We start from the raw sequence: 7,500 nt of genomic DNA, 5'->3' as shown, positions 1-7,500 counted from the left end.
TGTGTGTGTGTGTGTGTGTGTGTGTGTGCGTGACAAAGGCAATCCCCGTGACCGCATTTGTCATTACCTTAAGTGTGGGTTTCAACCCACAAGAACGTGCATGGCTGTGTGTGTTTTTGTGTGTGTGTGTGTGTGTGTGTGTGTGTGTGTGTGTGTGTGTGTGTGTGTGTGTGTGTGTGTGTGTGTGTGTGTGTGTGTGTGTGTGTGTGTGTGTGTGTGACACAGGCGTATCCCCGTAATGAATGTTTGCCAGGAGAGCCTCTGATGGATTACTCCAGCCTTCAGTGGAATAGTAGGCCAAGGTCAGTCAAGGTCAGGCGTGCTACAGATGCTGTGCTGCGCTGCGCTGCACTGCCATATATCAGGCAGAAAGTAGAGGTGTAAATCAGAGCCTCCACGACGATACAATACGATGTCAACGCCAGAGATTTGATTATTTTCGATACTTAAGAATGCCCCACAATACGATACAATATGATTCGAATCTGTTTTTTTTCTTTTTCAATTACTTTTACACTTCTATTATGTTATGGAGCTAGGGCATGCCATCACCTACAGCAAATAATGCAGACAGTCTGAGGCACAAAATGACCACATAGCATAACAGGAGTCGGGTTACAACGTGAAATCGCTACACTGTAAAACATTGCAGACAGTTAAACGTAAAAAAAGTAAGTTGCCCTGCTGCCTTAAATTTGTAAGTTAACTCTAGTCAAGACTTCATACAATTCAAGACTTTCTTAAGTTGAGTTAGGGCTTCCGCACACCGGCTCCGACAAAGTGCTGCGCACTGCTCAGCTAAAATTCGATTCCATTGTTTTCAATAGAACCACGCACACTGGCGCCGATGTCCGCGGACATTCGCCGATGTCGGATAGCAATTAGAAACAATTTTGTCGCCGCCGCCCATTGACTATCAATGCAATGTTCGTGTGAAATTGGGTTTGGGGGTCCGAATTCTGTCAGAAGCAAAAGTGCGCCGCAGTGCTGTCAGAGCCAGTGTGCGGCTGGCCTTAGCTTACAACCTTAAGGCAGCAGGGCAACTTACTTTTTTACGTTTGACTGGCTGTGATGTCTTAAGAAAATTAAAAGTTTGGTTCCGGTTGGTTGTCAGCTTTGGTCATGGGTCGGTCGGATTTTTTTTTCTTTCTTTTTTTTTTTAATGTCCGACACCCCCAACCCCTCATGCGCCAGATTTCGTCATAAACGTTGTTGGAACAATGCCAAGGACGATAGTGGAGTGAGGCCTGCTAAAGCTACAATGAAATAGCCTACAATAAGCATTAATGAGCCAATACTGACCGTCACCGAAATGAGGATGCGTAATAGCCTACCGTTTCTGGCAAAACTTGTCCAGCTGTCAGTTCCCTGACACTGCTATTTTAACTCCTGTAGACCTATGTCCCGTTTACTTTTTTGATTCCTTTCCATCATCCGTTGTAGACCATATTTTCATTGGGATGAAAGTTCTGGCTTGCAAACATTCCATTTACTCACTTTTTTGTTTTACGCGAGGATGTAGATACCTGAGGCGATATGAATGATAATGACGGGTGATTGAGGGGCAACATCGTCATTGTCATTAAATCATCATTGTAGGAAACTGTAGTAGTCCTAGGTCTTCATCGAACAGTCGTATTTGTGGCGACATCATCGTTCTTTTCTATTTCATTATTTGGAGGAGGTGCGGAGAGTCAGACAGTGACAGGCGCCCTGCTCCTGTGCAATGGTGGAGGGACAAGCAGAGAGAGAGAGAGCGAGAAAATAACGGGCGCAGGCCAACGGACTTCTTGGTTAACCACCAAGCCTTGTGGTAAATGAAAGAATGAAGGAAAACTTGGGCAAAGCATCCTTCTCTCATATTACCTTATTTTACAAGGTATTGATACAGTGCTACTTTAGTATTGTTATAACGAGTTATGCATCTCGTCGAACATGCAGCGCGACTGAATGGAAGCCCTTTTCTAACACGACGAGACAATATCAATACATTCAAAAATCGTGGATACTCATGATGTTGTCTTTGTGTTGCATTTCGAGGCGGGTGGTCAGGCTGTGTCAGTGTCGGGTGAGGTAAGGCTACTGACTTATTATTTGACAGGCATTTTCGCCAGGTTCCCAAACTATCCTGCATCATAAGCTATTAGTCTGCAAGAACGCTATGAGGCAAGTTGTTTAAAACTTACGAGCTACAACGACTACCAATTAGCATGGTGTAGCATAATAATTAGCCTACAACGTGACCGAGTAGGTGCGCAACTCTGCAGTGACATTTGGGGTTTTCTAACATCAAGCCGGCGGCCCTTATGGCGCGCGCGCGGGTTTTGCTCCTATGTGGATAGTCATGCGATGCAAATTCAGTAACTTGCAGGCAGGTAGAAAGTGAGATATTGCGAGTTATGGGAATGAAGTAACGTGTTGCGTCTTGTCTATATGAACAACCGTCCACACAACAGCGATATATTTTTTGAGGATTCCAAAAACTCAAAAAAAATGTTTGGGGTCGCACAAAAAATGATAGGGTCGGTCGGCAACCGGAACCAAAACATTATTTTTTCTAGGCCCAGTGTACACACCTAGTAGCATATCCATACATAAGGACAACTAAAGGGCTGGGAACTGGCTGTTGCACAGTATCTCACTTCACAGGGCTGGCTTTGTCATCGTCTGCCCTTGTTTTGTGTACACTTCCCATGATAAGTGCCCAACCAAACACACACACACACGCACGCAAAACCCTTCATCATCATAATGAAACACTGGCTGTCAGCAAATAAGTGAAGATGTCCTTCAAAAAACACTAATACAGGTCTGACGAAAAGCTGTCGAAGCAAAAATCATCATCAAGTCCACAGACAGCTGAAATGAATAACAGTGAGAACTATGGAAAAAGTAGCCAGAATTTAATAAAGGCTTTTGAATTTTGATAAGGAGTGTCCATAACGTTTTGTTTTCATTTTTCATTTGGCTATTTGGATGAAACAGGAGACAGTAGAGTAGAGACATTTCACCGAGGCCTCATGATAATGGATCCCGGCGATCAATAAAGCTACTTTACTCTACTTTACTACCAAGTTAGACACAGACCTGCAAACTCGTCAAAGAAAAAAAGGTGACAAAAAAAACCTCTCCTGTTCTACACGATTCACGTGAATGACCTAATTGGCCGAGAAAAAGGTGACTGTCACCAAAGGTAATGAGAGAGAGTAATGAGAGGTCATAGAAACAAGTCAAACAACGTCAGATGAAGACTCTGCTGGGTCGAAACGCTGCATGACTTGAATAAACCTTCAAATCAGAGCGACATTGTGCTGACATCTTCTTTCTATTGTCAGATATGCCTTAGATCTGCACCTGGCCTCAGCGAGGTGGGATGTGCATACTTTTACTCTTCTGAAGTAATGAGAGAGCAGACAGCCTAAACACCCTTCTTGCCTCCACTCAGACAGGTAGATTGTAGTCTAAGTGACAGTGGAAGTGAAGTACTCGACCTGGCACTGCTGAAGCAGAGAGGAAAACGCTCATGTCACACACAAAACACACTCAACAAGAAGTTAATAGCACACTTCCATGTGAAGGACTCTTGGCATGTACACACTGAAATCCACACAGAGACACACAGACACACACTCAGACAGACATACACACAGACACATAGGCACACAGATACAGACATACACACAGACACATACAGTAAGCACACAGGGGCACACTCAGACAGACATACACACAGACACAGGCAAACGAAGACACACATGGATAGACACAGACACGCACGAGCGCACTCACGCATGCACACACGAGTTTCTCTCACCTTGCCTTAATGCCATCAAAAAGCCTGTACTAAGTAAGGGATAATTGACTTCACAGTGTGCGGATAACAGAAAAATGCTGAGGTGCTGATGCGGTTAAGATGCAAAGCAGAGTGCGAAGAGCATTATTTTTCTCTTATCTGCACGCTGTGAAGACAATTATCCCGCTTATACCACGGTTGCCACATTTGTCTTAAATTTACATTGGGAATCATTCCCATGCTCTAATGACTAAAACAAAAGTTTGGTGTAGAAATACTTTATTCCACCACCAGCTGCTTCTGTTCATAACTTACTGGCGAAAACCAAGCAAACAAAACGTTTCAGAGGAAGCTTTGTCCCCCCTGCCATTAGAGAAATAAACAATATAGCCTCTAAACAAAGACAGTGATATAAGAGAAATATACAATATAGCCTCTAAACATAGACGGTAATGGAAAAATTTATTTTTTTATTCTGTTTAACCGCTTTACCATATTTCTATTTTCTTACATATTTATCTAATTTTATTTACATGTATCAAACTACTATCATTTGTTTTATTCTTGTCCTTGCGACTCCATGTCTTTTCAATGGGATGAGTGCAGCTCACTTGACTGCAAATCAAATCTGATGGTCACCTGGGGCGAAATAGACATGTAGAGTCATCGCTGTTATTCTGGTGATCCGTGGCTGGTGTTTCCAGACATGTGATGCACAGAAGCAAGGAGTGGAACTCGCACACCGATAGTTGATGCAATAATTTCTTTATTGGTTTACATATATACAATTGCTAAAAATGTGCTATCCACATGTGCAAAACGTTCTCGGTCACCAGACCTTCCTCAGTGCAAACACTTCCTCACTCACCCATTAGGACTGGAGTTACTGGCGCGACACCCCTCTGTCTTGTCTCAGATGTGTGATGCCACATGTGTAAATTCAGCGTAATGCTTGCAACCTCTGCGACTTTTTTTTTTTTTTTACTTCCTTGGCACCTTGATAAGCAAGTGTTATGCACTCAGAAAAGTGGGACTACTTCATAGGTGTGTGTATACATAGGTAGTTAATCAACACTCTGTTTAACACATCACAGTATGAAATTCCAACCTGCTGTGGTATAAGTAAAATGTCCAGATGTGATCTTGAGGAATGACATTAGTATATGTATATGAACCTTCCGGCAGTGGCCCAGGGAAAAAATAAAGGTGAGAGAGAGAGAGAGAGAGAGAGAGAGAGAGAGAGAGAGAGAGAGAGAGAGAGAGAGAGAGAGAGAGAGAGAGAGAGAGAGAGAGAGAGAGAAAGAAAGAGAGAGAGAGAGAGAGGGAGAGAGAGAGAGAGAGAGAGAGAGAGAGAGAGAGAGAGAGAGAGAGAGAGAGAGAGAGAGATGAGATACAAGTTCAGCAAGAGTGGGAGTCGGAGTTGGATCTGAGTGTTGTGGTGTGGCGGTGATGATTGTTCTGCTGCAACTTGATCTGCTCCTGACAACTTCTCTTTCCGGCCCTGACATAGGGTGCATCCAAATATGTGACCTTGCCTCCTCCACTTGTGCTTGTCTCCTCGTCCCGCCTCCTGGCCCCTCCTCCGTGGAGAAAACGATAAAGTTTCCCAGCTGTCAGCCTCGCCAAAACAACTTTTGAGGGACTGTTTCATTCACCATCCCAATTGCAAATGAGAAAAAGACTTTACAATCGAGCTTTTGCAAGATATTCAAATATAATGCTGTTGTCAGTGATTTCATTATGACGAGAAGCAAGTGGAGGAGGCAAGGTCGCATATTAAAACGCACTCACAGTCTCCAAAGGACTCATGAAGGTTACTCTGCTCCTGACAACTTCTCTTTCCGGCCCTGACACAGTCTCCAAGGACTCATGAAGGTTACGGCACACCAGGACGCACATACACGCACACACACACAGACACACACACACACACACACACGCACGCAGGCACGCAGGCACGCAGGCACGCAGGCACACGCACTATTAAAATCCACACATCATCTAAATATCTCTCCCATACACATCTCTCCCAGCCATAGCAAGTCCGACAGGCGGACAAAGAGGCGTCCACTTGTTGCTTATTCAGGAGTAATGGCGCGATGCCCAATTCATCCCTTGTTTACTAGTTGGAATATCACGATCCAGTAGTAGGAGAAAAGCAGAAGTATGAAGAGGGTAACGCAAAAAATGGTGGTGAAGATCGTGTTTTGGCCCATTTAAGGAATGCGTTTCAGACGGACAGAATGCGTTTTAGACCGACAGACTGACGGATGGACATACCTCCTTATAGAGATGCTAGGACGCATCTAAAAAGTGCCCTCTCTCTCTCACGCACATATCAAACTACTTTTACAAGCTAAAGCTAATTTTACAAACAAAACAAGCGCCATTATTTTTTAACCACTGCTATAGTGTGAATTATTGATTTTAAATAGCGCCCATGCACATGCGCACACACACACAGACACAAGCACACACACATCGCACACACACACAGGGGGGTGCTGAGACACAGAATGAAAGACAGACACTGTGACAAAAAAAACAAACCTGAATGGATGGAGAAGAAAGGGGTGTGAGGACGAGGGCCTGTTGAGCCAAACCCATCTCCCCTCCCAATTCACACCTAATGAAACAAGCCTCTCCAACATCCTCTCTCTCTCTCTCTCTCTCTCTCTCTCTCTCTCTCTCTCTCTCTCTCTCTGTCTCTGTCTCTGTCTGTCTCTCTGTCTCTCTCTCTCTCTCTCTCTCTCTGTCTCTCTGTCTCTGTTTCTGTCTCGGTCTCTATCTCTCTCTCTCTCTCTCTCCAGACACCACAGAGAAACCACCTGTGCACTTGCCAGACATGACAGCGGAGGGTGTGGATCAAGAGAATATTCCCCCATCCCATCACCACCGTGCCATCACCATGACTATGCCATCCCATCTGATGTCAACACCAAATAGCCCCCGCTCCCCTCCCCCACTCACCCCCCGACTCGCTTCCTTTCCCTCTCTTTCACTTCTTCCCACTCTTACTGTTTCCAGAGTGGTGCCGCTACCTGCGAACCGCCTGAACTTTTACACAGGTCGCTGTGTGTTACATGGATGAACTTGCTGACATCCGCGTCCATTGTGCGTCACTGTGTGTTACATGGATGAACCTGCTGACGTCCACGTTGTCATCACGGTTTGCGAAGAAAAAAACAAGCTTTTTTTGGGTTTGCATCACGAGCCAACTCTCCGGTTCTCAAATTTACGGCTCAGACTTACGGCGTGAGTACACAGACCGGTTCGATAGATTAGGTGTGGGAGCGGGCACGGGCACAGCATGGTTCTCTGTCGGCCTGAATGTGCCTTCTGTTACCCCCCATCCCCCCTTTTCTCTCTCTGTAAATAGTTTTGTTTTTCTCTTCATTTATTTTTATTAGTTTTTTTTGTTAGTTTGTTTTCTTTAATCTACTTTTATACATTTTAAGAGTGTAATATGATCTGATAGTACTAATTGTTTTAATGAAGTATCCTTAACATTCTAAATTCTCTCTGACCAATCTTTGACCCTGCTCCCTTTCACATCTCAACACCATCCATCTATTTCTCTCTACATCTCTTTCACCTCCTTCTGTGCTGCCTGTTTGGTTTATCTTACCCAAATGGTCCCCCTCCCTCTCTGTGCTCACGTCTTCATTCAATCATGATGTGGGAAACGCTTTAGAATANGGTTCTTC

At 44.4% G+C, this 7,500-nt stretch overlaps 1 protein-coding gene across 1 annotated transcript in view; it reads right to left on the bottom strand.

The window, feature by feature from the left end:
* Positions 1–7,500, bottom strand: part of ece2a (endothelin converting enzyme 2a) — a 262,820-nt gene that overhangs the window by 172,121 nt on the left and 83,199 nt on the right. The window lies entirely within an intron of this gene.

This window comes from Engraulis encrasicolus, unplaced genomic scaffold (assembly GCF_034702125.1).
Source record: "Engraulis encrasicolus isolate BLACKSEA-1 unplaced genomic scaffold, IST_EnEncr_1.0 scaffold_27_np1212, whole genome shotgun sequence".
Lineage (NCBI taxonomy): Eukaryota > Metazoa > Chordata > Actinopteri > Clupeiformes > Engraulidae > Engraulis > Engraulis encrasicolus.
This window is presented reverse-complemented; position numbering and strand designations above follow the sequence as displayed.